This window comes from Chamaea fasciata, unplaced genomic scaffold (genome assembly GCF_029207755.1).
Source record: "Chamaea fasciata isolate MVZ Bird 193981 ecotype frontalis unplaced genomic scaffold, bChaFas1.0.hap1 SCAF_7, whole genome shotgun sequence".
Lineage (NCBI taxonomy): Eukaryota > Metazoa > Chordata > Aves > Passeriformes > Sylviidae > Chamaea > Chamaea fasciata.
The window spans coordinates 2,151,096-2,166,800 of record NW_027094092.1 but is presented as its reverse complement, the minus strand read 5'-3'; the positions used below and the strand labels follow the sequence as shown (position 1 = coordinate 2,166,800).

The 15,705-nt window shown below is 44.2% G+C and overlaps 1 protein-coding gene across 1 annotated transcript in view; it reads right to left on the bottom strand.

Moving 5' to 3' along the window:
- GALNT18 (polypeptide N-acetylgalactosaminyltransferase 18) overlaps positions 1 to 6,539 on the bottom strand; it is a 236,587-nt gene extending 230,048 nt beyond the window's left edge. Inside the window, exon 1 of the mRNA XM_066187213.1 lies at positions 6,494 to 6,539. The gene's annotated coding sequence lies outside the window, so the exon portion shown is untranslated. The remainder of the gene's footprint in view (positions 1 to 6,493) is intronic.
- Between the last annotated feature and the right edge of the window lie 9,166 nt (positions 6,540 to 15,705).

Below are 15,705 nucleotides of genomic sequence, written 5' to 3'. Positions count from 1 at the left end.
AGACAGATGTTCCTCCTTCAGGCATGCAGTGAAATCCTGTCACAGGCAGTTCATGTGCATTCTTCAGGATCTTAGAAGCACCTGGCAGGTTTTTGGGTTTGGTTTTTTTTCTGGCAAGCATCTTGGAAGTGAACAGGTTGCAGCTGAAGAAACGTTTCAGAAAGGAAGCAACAGATGTAGCCAATACCCTGAGAGAGCACCTTTGACTGCTACCAAGTTCGGAGGCTTCTTGTTCAAAATACAACTCATTGAGTGGTCCTTTTGCAAGTCCTCTGCAACTGGATGGTACAGACAGACATGGCGAAAATTTGAGAGCAGAAAAAGGAAAGGTGAGCTGAGAAAGCCCTGTAAAAAGATGAGCTTAGCTGAGGTAAATGAATATACCTCAGTCTTATATGAATCTAAGCCAACTCAATGAGATTCATTTAAAATAATCTCGCATTCAGTTTTATGACCACCTGTGACCTCCAGGCCTTGCATCAGAAGGTGGTTCAAGCAGGCTGAATAAGGAGAAAAATCCATAAATTATTTGATTTTTCTAGCTCAGAGCTTTGGCCACGTGCCTAGTGAGCTCTCAATTATTTTAAGTCATTCAGCCACAGCAATGAAAATATCTCTTCATTAATAAGAACTAGGTGTTTAAGTGCCAGTTTAGAGTGTTAAGAAGGACAGAATATCTCCAGTTTGCTGACCGAAGAAAAACCTGGAATCTGGCCTTTGCTCCTCCTCTGAGCACGGAGAAGATGATCACATCAACACCCAGAACTATGAGACTGAGATTTCCTTCAATGCCTGGTGACCATCACCGTCAGCAGAACTAACACCGACGGGGAGCAGTCCACTAGGAACTTGGGCAAGAGCAGGAACCTCTCACAGGGAATCAGAGAAGTTTGTTCACGCTCAGTATTTTTTACCTGTGTTGGGGGATTAAAAATCTGTAGATATCTTGCATATTGCAGACCTTCCTGCTTCTCTCAACCCCGCCTCTCTGTTTTGTGCCAGATTGCGAGTGACCAAATGCCAGTGGCAACATGGGATTCCTTCTCCTCAAGTCTGGGCACCATTTATTTGGCAAGTGACTGCGTAGCATCATAGAACAGTTAAGGTTGGAAAAGACCTCAGAGTAGATCACGTCCATCTGCTAATCCAGCACGCCCACGTTCACCAGGTACACATCGACGTGTTTTGCGAGAACTTCCAGGGATGGTGATTTCCTGGGCAGCCTGTTGCAATGCCTGACAACTCTTGTGTTGAAGAAATTTTCCCTGGCACAACTTGAGGCTACTTCCCCTCATCCTGTCACATGCTACCCGGGAGAAGAGACAGATCCAGCCGGCTCCATCCTCCTGTAGAGGGTGATAAGGTCTCCCCCGAGCCTCATTTTCTCCAGACTAAACACGCCCAGCTCCCTCAGCTGCTCCCCTGAATTGTAAAGGAGCGGGATACAAAACTGGCCACCTTCCAGAGAGGCTCTTAGGCAATTCCTAGGTGCAGTGTTTGCATCTTGTGCCTCGTGACCTAATCTGGTGACTTGCAGCCTATTGTCTTCTATTTCACAGGGGTGTACAATGATAAAAACATCCCCATCTTTCAAGGGGATGAAGCCAGCCTGGAATGAACAGGCCACAAGGCTTGCAGATTTCAGTGCTCAAGGAAAGGCAAAGCCAGGCAAGTATTTAAGCAAGCAAAGAATACAAGGACTCCAGGTTCTGAAGATTTAAGGAGTTTTACAATACGACTTAGTTAAAACTAATAACCTTAACACTCACTGGATTTTCATTGCTGAAATCATTATCATGAAATCATTCATCATTAGCTGAAATACACAACAGAAAGTGGGTGCATTCTCCAGAAGGACTCATTAGCTGACACAAAGGTAAAACACAACTGCAGCTGAAATTTCCACTTGAAGAAACAGCACCGGTTACATAAAACACCCAGGCACCTGCAAGGGAGTCCACTTCAAGAATGTTTGCTCTAACAATGAAGATTTCTATCCATGAAGTTCTCCATGCTTTCAGATAACCGCGGTTTCCCTTAATGAAGAAAAGCTTCCCTTCACCTCCTGCTAAAAAGATCCCCAAAGATATGTTAATTTTTCTTTAATGTATTATCTTTTCCATCACCACAGCTGTCTTGTCTGCCTTCTTCTCAAGGACTGATGCAATTGCAAATACTTCCCTGTGTCCCATGATAGATTTTATTAATGACATCAAACGGTTTCATGCTTTGCCTCGTTATTAAGTTCTGTGCTGGTAGCGGATATTGCATTCCTTTGTGCGAGTTCTGTAATTTTCCGAGTTTTGATAAGGCTATTAATCACAACACAACTATGCTGATCCAGACCATGCTGGTGTCCAAGACAACACTACAATAACTACTCTTTAATAACCATTCTCCCTTGCCTAACACCTGTAGAGGTTTTCTCTGCTTAGGCAGGAGTCTTTTCAATAAACACGGGAGAAGATGAGGACTAAACTAACTAAAATTTCCTCAAATAATTGGGACAGGGCTGACCTTACGAGCTCAGCTTATTATGTGAGATTTGACCTCACATCCTTGTGACTTCACTGCTAGTTGGAAGCATTCAACATCTGTCAATATTCAGACTTAAGTGATGCAAAGTACTTGAAAATTCATAGCTGAAAAGGAATATAAATAGCACTGAAATCTTTGCTCCTCAGTAGCCTGGCACCGAAAACCTTCTGCTGACTGCAAGCATTAGGTCTCCTTGCATTTCTAACCAAATTCCTGGCTTCTTTCAAAATAGCTGCTGACAGGTCAACATCTAAAGAAATCACCCTGACAAAGAGCACAGTTGAGCAGCATTTGGCAGGCTGCTATCCTCACTGCTCTCTTAATTTCTTTTAGGTTTTGCACCACTCCATCAAAATTATGTTTTCTGTGATTTTATAGAGGTCACATCCATGCCTGCATGCACATCCATATTTAAAGCACAGGCACTGTATTACCTCTGAACCTCAAAAAAAAAAAAAAAAAAAAAAAAAAGAGAAATGTAGTACTAGGGGGGGAAAAAGGCACATACTGAATCCATTTCCTTCTTGTAGCCAAGGTTTGCTTCCTTTGTAGCACCTACAGCCTCCTGCTTTATTTGGGATGCCTGAAGTCCAGAGGTTACCTATCCTAGGATAAAGCACGCTCAGCACTTCAGATTAAAGCCCAGCAGGTGTTAACTGCAGCAGGGTACAAAAGGAGCCCCTTGCATTACCCCTGCACACAGCCAGCCTGCTGCAGGAGACTGAGCAGGGCAGTGGAGCTCCTTCCCTGAGCTCACCAAGTGTTTAACACGCTGGGTCTGAGCAAGTCTTCGTTTGACTTAGGACCTGTCCCCTGCAGCAGCCAGCAGCAAATAACCCGGAGAGAGCATGTATGGAGCACACCACAAAGGTTTTCTTTCTCAAAAACATTCTTCCAGCCTACAGAGATTTAGGGCTGGCTGAGTTCCCAAGTCAAAGGCAGTGCTCTGGCATCCTGCAGCCCTGACTGCATCTCCCAGAAATACAGGGAATTGTTAAAGCAACCTAGAAGGTGGACGTGCAGAGTGGCTTTCCTCCTTAGTTCCATTTCTTTCTCCCAACCTCCCACCACTTGATGCCTCTGGCCCTACTAGAGGGCAGTGAGAAGACATCTCTGACTGATCACCTCAGTCAACTCTCTTCCATTTTAGCCAGATTAGCTCTTGTTCAGAGGACAAGGTCTAGGGCAGACACGGGAGAGGGTGAGGCTGTGCTGTGCTGAGCAGCAACAAAAGCCACAGCAGTGAAAAGCTCAGCTTCTGTGGAGCTGTGCAGACAGGACTGCTCTGGAACCTGGATGCTTCCTCTTGTACTACCATGAGGAAAACAAGCTCACCCCATCCGTGGGTGGGTACAAATCACAGGTGATCTCAGGTTCTGCCTAAAAAACAAAGCTAATGGTTGACTTTTTTGGGTGAGAAAGGGTCTGGGCTTGCAGGCACAGTCAGTTATGGCTTTGCAGCAAGACAAGAAGTGCACTCACCATGTTCATCTATCACACAAGCCTGTAACACTCAAGTGATTTTAGTGCTCTCTTATGGAATATTACGGGTTACTGTGCTTGGAAACAGGCAATATAATTTCCCAAGTTTCAATAAATTCTATTAGTTACCCCACATTTAATTTTTCTTCAAGAAATTTGCTAATACCATCTTGTTTCAGAAGCCTCCAGATAGCCAGCTTTGGTTTTGTGAACGGGGAGGAAGAAAATATGTTTGTTTTGCTTTGTCGTACAACAAAGTTGACTCTTAAATTGCCTTTTAACTATTAATAGCGTTCCCATATAATGCACCTAGTGTTTAATAGTACAACAGTAGAACTAGAGCTCCTTCCCTGGCTCTCTGATGGCTGGGATTCATTCCCAGGCAGCCCAAAGTACATTAGCTATGTGACTGGAAACAGGATTAGGTGTTCTGCCCATAAACGGATAAAAGCATGTCCTTCATGCAGCATTTCATGAAGCTCTCTCTGGTAAAGTGCAGGTGACACTATGATAGAATTAAGTTACACTAGGAGTAGGGGATCCAAAAGACAGTGACAGGAGTCACCGGGAACTCGATGCCAAAGGAGTGGCTAAAACACACCAGGGAAGAATTCTGATCCAAAAACACCCCTTTTCTCTGTGTGAAACTATTAGAACCTAAGCCTGTATATCAGGGGATACAGTAACTGGAAAACAAACTTAAAACTGGTGTGTGCAAATGTCCCAGAAATACAGGAAATTATTACGGGAGCCTGGAATGTAGAGAAGGCCCAGCCCTTGACAACTGCTACGTTAACCAGAATCAAGACATGCTCTATATTGTTACTCTTCTGGAATGTTAACCTTGTTAAGCCCTAACACATTTTGGAAATCTGCCCATCAGTTATGGAGCTCCTGCTTTCACAACATCTGAAAAAAAAAAAAAAAGAGAGAGAAAGCAAACCCCGAGCATATCTTTTATTTAGAGCAGTATTAATGATAGCAGAGCACTCTTTCTGGAAGTCAAATCACCAAAAACCACACCAAATCAAGCAGAGACTACAATTACTGATCCTCCTCTCACTCACCTTTCAGAATAATAAACCTGTGCTGCTCAGAACCATTTCTCAAATTTGACAAAAGGGGAAGGCTAAGAACAGACAACAGAAACCTTTTCAGTTGCGAGACCCCATCCCCAGGTACCCACGCAATCCGTGAATAAACCCTAGAGGATCATGCAGTGCCAGAACATGCAAGTCCTAGAACATACTTGTGTGAAGATGAGCCAAATTTATCCGAGCATAAGCTAGAATTAGAAAAATAGCAGATGGCAAATTGCAGCACCACTGAAATTCCAACAGCTTGTTTTGAAATGTTGAGTTAATTCTTAAAATAAGGCTTTAGAGTTGAAATAAGATTCTCTAGAGATCCAGGAAACTTGGTTCAGACACAGGAACTCAGATTACTTTCAAAAATTGACTGGACATTATTAGCCAGCTGCAGTTTTCTACATTCTCCTCACATCAGAGGGCAGTTCTAGGTGTTCTTTTGGCAGTCATAACTGAGAACTTTTTTTTTTTTTTTTTTTAAAGTTAATTCTCACTATAGACCAGTTACTCCTGCCAGGCTTGAAAGAACTCCTCACACCCTCCTTCCCAGCCCTATCATCCAGCCCTGAAGCTGGTTGTACTTCAGACACAGCAACTTCATAACCTTGTTGCCACTCTGCTGTGGGTCCCTACCTCGGGGAGCTCATTCCCTCACAGAGATCAAGGCACATTCTTTTGCCCTTTAGGTCATAGCTACATTAATGAAAAGGACTAAAAACCTTGGGTTTAGTGTCCTTGGCAGACCGAACGATGAAGCCAAATTCCCTGCGGGCTTCCTACTTATGCTGAAACCGCCAGTTTCTTCGCTTTCCTGGGAGAAACAAACCAGTTTTGGGAGTGAGGACGAGAACCTCCCCTTCCACACATTTCTTCTCTCCTAAGCCCGCTCAAGAATTAAAAGTAAACAAGATAGATATTCTTTTGTCCTCTAGAAAATGCTTTTTCTCCTGTGCTACCACCAGAAAAAAAACCCAGGATACTCCAAAAGCCACCTTGGGCACCTTCTATTCCCACGTCCTTGTGGGAGGACAAACAACGGAGGAAAGCTTCGCTTTGAAGCCGCGACCCAGGGCTTTTCGTGGCTCGGAGGAAACGAAGCACTTGCGTCGTCAATCCCTCCCAAAGCAGCCTGCTCACGGCTCCAGGGGATGAAAAACGAGGGGGATGAAAGGCAGGAGGCGGAGGCAGGAGCGTGGCAGGTTTGCCGGGAGCGCAGAGCCTCGCCCCGCCGCCCTTCCCACGCGAACGCAGGAGCGACGTTTGAAAGCAAAACACTAAAAAAAAAAAACCAAAACAAACAAACAAAACCCAACCAACCTCTGAAAACACTCCAAAGCAAAACTCCAAGGACTGATCTCAGCACCCGCATCGTTTTTCCTCCTTACCTGCAGCAGCTTCCCCGGGGGGAGCAGCTGCTGGCTCTCCTGGGAAATCCGTGCGCCTCCCTCGTTGTTCGTCCAAAAACACCCCTCGCAGCAACACCTCCAGCAGGCAGCTTTGCCAAGGCCACGCTTCCTTTTGGAGCAAAACCGAGAGGCAGCTGTGCACAGCCCTTCTTCCAGAAGGTTCTGGCCAGGTGGGCTCAGCCTGGCCCAGCTGCTCCGTGACACAGGTGTTGGCACTTGGCTGCGTGGCTCCAGGCAGGCACAGCTTGCAATTTAACGAGCTGCAAGGGAAGGCAAAGCAAACATAAAATTGTACAATAAGGTGATTTTTTTTTTTTTTCCTCATGGGCAGCTGCTGAGGCCAGAGCTGTGAGCACCCCACAATTAGTTCTGTAGAGATCACAGAGCCTGCCTGTATGGACGGCAACATGCTAACACTGCTTCTGACTTCCAGGAGCTGGCACAGGAGAGTTTTCAGGTTTTCCTCGCTGAGTTTCCTGCTGTTCTAGTCCCACACCAGACTCTCTAAATAATTACTTGTATGTGTATTTTCCCTTTTTTTTTTTTTTTTAATGTTTCACTGTAGAGGTGGATTTATCATAGTCAGTGTTTCTTAAGGCACAGCTGTTTCAGCGGAGAGTGATCAAGGCTAACATTAAAGTCAGGTCACAATTTACATGACAAACACTGATTTCTGGAACCTTACCACCCTTGAATAAAAATGTCCTGCAAGCAGAAATAAAGCTCGGTGGAAAAAAAAAAAAATTAGAAAAACTAAAAAAATTAAAGGACTAAAACAGTGACACAGTGTTGCACCTATTACCATTGGTTTTATGAACCTGTTTCCTCTTTTCACCAGTCAGCCATGTGACCCTTTAAAAATCATATTTTCTCAGTTCAAAACAAAGTAGACACATGCAGATGATGTCCAAGTGCCCATTAGAGGGACTGGCAGCTGCAGCCAAAGCCTTGTGGCCACCAGGACAGGACAGTTTGTACTGCTTAAACAAACATGCTAATGAAGGTTTGCTTTAGAAAAAATGAGAAACATTTGAGCACCCTGAACATTAAATCCTCATTTAATGAAGGGAAGTGTTGTGCTTCCTTCCAACACTCAGGCACAGTGCCACAACTTCAACAAGCTGCTTGATTTTCTCTCCAATGCCTAAATCTATGTGATGGATATACGGTGCCATATCACCCTCAGCTGGGAATTGCCTGAACTTTATTGTTTTCTGTCACAGTGTGTGTGCTCTTCCCATGTTTTAGTGATTGTAAGAGATCAGTAAAGAAGGACTACTTTGAAAGTCTTTGAAAAGGAAAAAAATCCACGAGGGAAATTCAAGCAGCAGTAAACCTGAGACCTATTGTGCAGCGCGAAACATTTAATGAGAAGCAGAAGCAGCCTTTCAACTGTGACAAATAATGAGAGATGCCACTGCAGGTCCACTGCTGGAAGACATTTAAGAGAGAGCATCAGAAGAGTGAGTGCTCAGTTTTTGGGAAGCATTTTGTTCCCAGGGTCCCATCCTTGTGGATCAATAGAGTATTTATTGTTGGCAGTGATTATGAGTTACTGCTGATGCTGTTACACAGACACCTCAAAGGCATTTTCATCAGTCTTTCCTTCTAAATTAAAGTTAGTGGGCAAAGGCTGTGGTCCAAATTCAACAGGAGCACAAACAGCACAGCACTTTCAACACATTAATGGTGAATAGGGATCTTTGGGGCAGCTCCATCCTGTCCTTGAGGCCAGTGCTGGCCCAGGGGGCAGTGCCACTCTGCCTGCAAGACATTGCCATCCCTTCTCTGGTTCTAATATCAACATTTGTCAACTGACCTGGCGGGAACCTTAAATTTGGTCAAGTTTCACCGCAGTGCAGTGTAAATGGTAGAAGTAGCTTGCAGGAGATGAGCGAGATAGTAAATGTTGCAACTGGAGAACGCAGAAAACTGAATGTCCTTGACCCCACTTGCTAATGCACTCTCCTGAGTGACTCAGGTTCTGCCTTCAGATCGGATGGACAAGTGAATTAAGAGTGAAACAAGCCTGTGCTCCTCAGCGTCTGTTTGGTACTGCCCACCTCCCTTGTGCTTCTGGAAGGCTGTGCCGGTGGGAAAGACAGGAAATTATATAACCTGTAAAACCTTCATCAGCTTTGATTTGGTAAAAGTGCCCTGGTGTTTAACTTACAAGCAGTTTTTCACATGAACAATGGCTGAAGCTTCAGTGGATTCTGGCTGTGACTGGGTTAGGTGGCAGCTACAGTCTCACAGGAGAAAGCTCTCATGGAAATCCTCTCGGTGCACGAACCTGTTCTCTCAGCTGCTGAATTTCCTCTGTTCCATCTCTTGCTGTCCTCAAGGTTATTCAGCTCCTCTTTATCATACTGCAGTTCTCTTGCACAGTAACAATGTTTCCCAGCTGTATTCCAACAGGGGGTTTCATTAGCAAGCTCTTCATTATTTCAGAGAGGTCATTAATGAAAGCCTCACGTGTCTGGCCCCAGGCAGGCTCCTTGAAGATCTCTAGCAGTCAAACCCCCTCTAGCCTCATAACTCCTCCTAAGGAGGTGCCAGCCTCACCTTACATCCTCAAATCCTGGAGCTTTCTCATCATACCCAGTGTGTGATTTATCTTAATCTGCTAAGCACTGAATTAATAATGCATTGTAACGTTATAATGAGCCAGACTTGCAGAAAGGTGTAGATTTCTTAAAATGAAGCATTTCCATCCTAATGCAAGCAGGAAAAAAAGATGATGGCCTAGGAAAATAACTTCCGAGAGAACTGAAAGGGAAAACATTTGTATGATATCAGAATCAGACAAAACAGTGTGAACTGACCTGAAATATAGTGGTCCCAGTGAAAGCCACACATAGACTGTGATCCCAGCAACATCAAAGAGGTAGCAAAATGCTCATTATTAATTTATCAGGGAATAGTAAAGAAAGGCAGTGGTTGTTTTTTTCCAAGAAGCAGAAATCTTGATGTATCCACACACTTTTATTAAAATACAACAATGGATGAGCATTAATTAACTAGTAATCTGCATTAATCAAAGGGAATGTTTCATTATTGCCCAAAATAAAACAAAAGGCCTCTTTAGACTTGTGTGGTATGCGAAGTAATTAGCACAACCACCCACCAGCTCGGCCAGCTGAAGAAAGGAATATTCACCAAGCCAGAACAACCAGTGGAGGGAGCATTTTTGATCCAGTCACCACCTGGTTCTTGCAGCATGGAAAGGAGATCTCATAGCAAGGCGAGTCACTGGCCTGGCTTACCTGGAGCTCCTGAGATTAGTAAGGCATCAGAACACTTGGAAAGTGACAATTATCAGAAGTGTGGGATGCTCCAACGTAATTGAACAGCCACAGGAGTTGGCAGGGAGCCTGAGTTCTCGTGCTGCTTCCCCATGCTGTTAGATCAGGATCTTCTTTCCTCCACTTTCTTCTCCACTCTCATCATTGTTGACTCCCCCACGTTACAGTGCACGACCTGTTTTCTCTCTCCAGTCAGGCATTCTGTCATATCCACCTTGGCGCCAAGCCTTATTTCCTGCTCCTTGTGCCATATGACCTGACCTGTTTCCCCTTCTCTGGTTTGTTTCATCTTTAAACTCCTGGCAGATTTGTAAACTCCTTTATTCTACACTATACTTAACATTAGGTTAGCTTGGTGAAACACAGTCGGCTTGTAGTCACAAGATTAGGTCTTCTTTCTAATCTGATGTCTAAAAGGTGTCTGGCAAGTTTCTTTGGGGCATATGATCCTGAAAAGCACTGTAGATGTTGGATAAATTAATAAGTAACCCAAGCCAAACTTAGCTGTATGCAAAAACTACATTGGAAGTTTTCTTTGATCTGTTATTTCAAATACTATAAAAACATTTATGCACCTGAGTATAAGAAAATACATGCAAATTAACCCCTCAAAATTTTTTAAAAAGCTAAAACATTATGAACAATACAGTACCATTGAGCGAAGATTTCTGAAATATGTTTATATATTACTTGTAAGAGCAATTTACAAGGATAGGAAAAGTACAGCCAAGAATTAATGGATTAGGAGATAGCAGGATTAAAACTGCACAAACTCATTATGACCTACAACTTCACTGCATGCACAGGTGCTATTTCTTCGACGTGAGCCGTGCTTTATTCAGATTTAAGACAGATAGATTGCACTCTTATTGACCCGCTCTCCACTATTTGATTTTGTTCTTACTCATTCACTGGGCAAAAGCCAGCCCTGTACTCAGCACACACTGTTCCATTAGTGCTTTAAAAGAGCAATAGTGCATTTTGGTGGGTGAATCTTGCTCCACGTCCTCCCACATCCAGCTGATTTCCCAGCAGAGAGGGCACGTCTGTCCTGGGCAGTGGAGCAGGATTAAAGCAGCTGCTCAGGACCTCAGCAAACACAGACCCTGCTGCCCACAGCAGAGGAAGGATGCTGCAGAGGCTGCCAAAAGCAGGTTAGATGAGCACCATGCCCGTGCTAACCCCCTTGGCTCCCAGGACAGCTAATCAGAGGTGACATCTGTGGTGCCTGCAGTGCCAAAGAGGCTGAGAAATGTCTGCTGGGCTGATCTGACACGGGCACGGCTGACGGGCTCTGCCTCACAGAGCTCTGCTTATTATAAGGAGTATGAAATCTACAGAACATTTTATCCCTAAAACTCTATGACTGAGTTGACCCTGTTGATACCTACAGAGAAAAATCTTCCAGGGGGATAAAAAAAAAAAGGCATTATTTAAGGGAGGTATCAAAATTAGAGCGCTTTGATTAAAATGGCTTAGTGCACAAACATTTCTGGTGGAAGTGATGCCACAGAGGTGAGACTTTCCAAAATAGCTCTAGAACTGGACTGTTTATTGGTCTAAAAGACATTAAAAATTACTGGATAGACACTAGGGAGTAGCTAAGGCCCTTTGTCTGAATCGGGCCTTGAGTGACTGGCACCAGCTACCCTTGACCAGCAATTCCTCTTGGTATTACAACTCACGGTAAAATACCAAACTGTTTTACTAGGAAACCAAAGAGGTCCTTTATTCATGCAGTTTCTTAAACCAGGAACATTTTACTTCTAAATAAACAAACATGTTTAAATATCTGAAAGCCAATAGAAAATAACCTTTTTTGGTGACATGTGATAAATAAAATCAAAGCAGGTTTTTCTCATCCTTGTCGCATACTAGGATTTTTACCTCAGTAAGACACGGAAAATAATTCTGACATTCATTGGCAACGTCTTTATTTCACAGAAGTGCACATACCCATTTGTTAAAAACGCTTGAGTTGGATAATAATAGTAATAATTATAATAATAACAGTAATGTCATGTTGGGTGTGTTGTGTCCATGTTAAATATATTCCTAAGGCCCCAAATAACAATCAGCATGTTTGTAGGTGTTGCACACTCCATTCTCTTCAAAAATGCAGTTTGAATTTATGAGATACTGTCCGGAGGTGGGTTCTGTTTGCAGGGAAGGCTGTGCTCAGTAGATCTCAGTGTACACTCAGAAGTGAGGGTCAGCCTGCAGCGTCCAGACGATCCTGTTTACTAATTCATGGAGTGTTTCACGGCGTGCCAGAAGGACACAACAGGAGTATTCTCACTTCTTGGTATTCTGCAGTGGTGGAGAGCTTATTGGATTCTCCTCAGTCGCCTGTCACGCCTTAAGCATTTCTAGATCATTAATGATCAATAGATCCGTTTAGATAAGAATAATAATGCAGGCAATTGAAAGACATCCAGGCTTCCTGGAAGGCTTGTGGTCACAGTCACAAATGAATTCTCTGTTCAGCCCTCCCCTGAGGAATAACTGCTATTGGAAGAGCACATTTTGGAATGCCAGAGTTGCTAGCTTTGATGATTCCCTAATAACTGCAGTGTAATATTTGGGTTGTTTGTTCAAACACTGCACAAATCTGCTTCCTTTAAATTTATCATCCTAACTGAGATTCTCAGCTCTGTTTAGACCTTATGACCTCATTGTATATTTAGTTACCACAGCAGCCTCTACAGTTGCAAAAGTAAAAATGTTCTCTCTTAAAGGGCTTCTTTCTCAGTTTTGGGAAACATTATTCCTAAGTCCAAAGCAGGAAACACCCAAGATCCTAGAACACAGAGCTCTTATTGTCCATATATGTGAAGTCACCTTCAATTTCTGCTTCGTGTTCGCCGTCCTCTGTGCTTCCTGTATGTGTGCAGTAACAAAGAGTTGGAGTTCGATGGGAAAGAAGCAGGCAAAGGGCTGCACTCGAGTGTCCAGGGGGGTCGGGTGGAGAGCTGCGTGTAGGAAGGGCAGTCCCGACAGCCCCACAGAGGAATGGTTTCCTTCCTGTGTTACAGGCACTCCCTGCTCCTGCTCATGCCACAGCACTTCACGCACCCCCAGTTCTGTCTCCAGCCACCCTTCCAGCCGCTTTGCCGCCTTCCTGTGTAGGGGACATCCACTAAAATCCCTTTGCTGTGGTCACCCAGCCCTTCCTCAGCCCGGCAGCTGTGAGTCCCTGGTGTGGCAGCAACAGGCACCTCAGGTCAGCTCAGGTAACTGAAAGAGTGGCTGGCAAGCTCAGATTTCTCTTATTTCTTGTGTTTCTCCGGTTCTACTGGAAGTCTTTCCATCCAGCACTTTATCTGCATGTTCAGTGATCTTAATCTTCATTGCCAGGTTTATCATCTCTTGAAGGATGGCACTCAGACTCATGGTCCATCGTGTCCAGCTTCCTTTCTAGAGCTGTTTCTGTGGACAGGACAGACTTCTGGAATATTCCTGCTTTTGTCATGCTGAAATAATTTTTACCTTTTTAAATCACTTTTCTTCCCCGCCCTGTGCAAGGTGCTCCTCAAACTCTCTCTTAACCCTCCTCTAATGTCCTGGTTATGTTTGATCTGCCATATGGATCTTTCTGCTCTATTCTGAAGGACAAAGTTCCCCTTACAAATGCCAGTCCTTCCTACATGAAAATCACCCTGATTTTCCATTTAGTCCTGTGGGGCTTTTGCTGGACCACTCTGATATCTTTTCAAATTTCAGCACAGAGTTTGTCTTGAATGCTAATACAGGATTTCTCAAAAGTGTCTAGGCTTCTTGCTTTTTAGCCTGCTCCCTCCTTAATCCCTTTTTCTTCCTTCTAACTGCTTGCTATATTAGTATGCAGTTCCCTTTCTTTAAATTGAACACTTGTGTGCTGGATTTGTTTGTTTAGTCTCTCCTGCTGCAGGGTTAAACCTGATCATCCTGCAATTGTTATTAAACCAGCTCTCCCACGTGCTTCTCGAGCTGGTTCTGTGCACTGCTCAGGACCAAAGCCAGGGAAGAGATTTTCTGGGATTGCAGACCAGTTGTTCAGGAAAGCAGCTCCAAAAATTGTATTCCCATGTCCTGTCATAGGTGATGAGGCATTTATTCTGTCGGTAGCTGATACATCCCCGTATTAATACCTGCCCTGCCTTTGCAGGTGCTCTAAACTCTATCCTCTATGTCCTGACTGAGAGTGGGGGTAATTATACAATCGTTTCATTTTTATTATTACAGCGGGATACTTCCAACCACAAGGATTTCAGACTGCTTTCTTTTTTTTCCCCAACGACAATAATTTAATTTGGTTACGCTGTATTTTAGACTCCGAAACCACTGCCAGCCCTCTGCACATCCTATTCTGTCGACTTCTATAAAGCTGGTAGGCTGGGAACATCACGTCCACCAGTTCCTCCCTTTGTGCAAGGTGTCTGAGGTGCCTCTCCCAACACACGAAGCCAAGCACCCTGGTTCCCCCGTTTCATTTTCCATGCTTCCAGCACTTGCAAGCTTTGCCCTTGTTCTGTTGCCCCTGCATTGGACACTGTCAGCTGCAATAGGGAGGAGCCTGATTTGCCTTCCCTACTCACTGCCCTCGCGGTGCTTTCTTTGCAGCTTTTTAGACATGCACTGAACATTATCCAGGGGCATTTTGGGGATCACAGTCCTCTGACAACTGTGCTCCTCTGCATCTGTCACCTTCCTCACAGTTTATAGCATTTTTTTACGTTTTCTGGGCCATCAGCTTGGCTGTCTTCTAGCCAAGGTTTTAACCTTTCCTTCCTGTTCCCTCTCTTCTGAAATATTTCCCATTTCCTAATGTATGTAAATCTCTTATGCCAGTATCTAAACTAAATAATTTCTAGCTGAATATTATGTTAATTTCTGTTCATGAACAGCAACTGATCATCATCTTCTTAAGAATTCCCCCTTCTATTCCAGATTAGACTTCTACCAGAGCACAGAATTTCTGAAATGTTTTTATTTTATGGGAGGTTATTAACAGGCAGCTGCCAGATTATTAGCAGGCAGCTCAAGTATTATATTTATTCAGACAATAATAGCGTCAACACTGTAGTTCAAGCTTCTCCCATGCAGTCCTATTTATTTATTTCCATCAAGCCAAGGAGAAATTCCAATTGGGAAAAGGGATTGTAATGAGTTTCATGAAGCCTCATTCATGCCAAGCTGTTACAGATAATGATTAAGAGAAGGAGAAAAGGATATGGGGCAGCATCCAGAAGCTGGGGAATAATAGGATGTTAAACCACCAGTGCCTGTTTGCAAAGTTCAGATAAACACCAGGCAAAACCCATATTCCCTGGCCCTTCAGCTTCCCCCTGCAGGGTGCCAAACACAGCCCAGCACACACAAACACCCAAACACACCCTGTGTGTGTACAGGGGGGAGTTCAGCTCTGCTTTGCACTGGGGTGGCCTCACCTCAGTGACTCCTGGGGGCAGTTTGGGATGCCACATAGAAAAGACATTAATGTATTACAAAATATCCAAAGGAGGCCACTAGGATGGACAAGGGTCTGGAGGGGAAGCCTTGTGAGGAAAAGCTGAGGTCTCTGGGTTTGCTCAGCCTGGAGAAAAGAAGGCTGAGGAGAGATCTCATGGTGCTCTTCAGTATAGTCACGAGGGGAAGAGGAGGGGCAGGCAGTGATCTCTTCACCAGTGACAGGGCTCGAGGAAACGGCCTGAAGCGGAAGGAAAAGAAGAGCATCCTATCCCAGAAATGGTCTGTTGAGAGCAGAGCAGGTGGATTTTAACCTGCTGTACATCTCCATTCTCATTTGGGCCGTGAATTCTGAGCTCACAGGCACGCTCAGCAGAGGGAAGCCTGTTAAGGTATGGCGTCCATTCAAAGGCAGGCCACAAACAGTAATGGCACGCA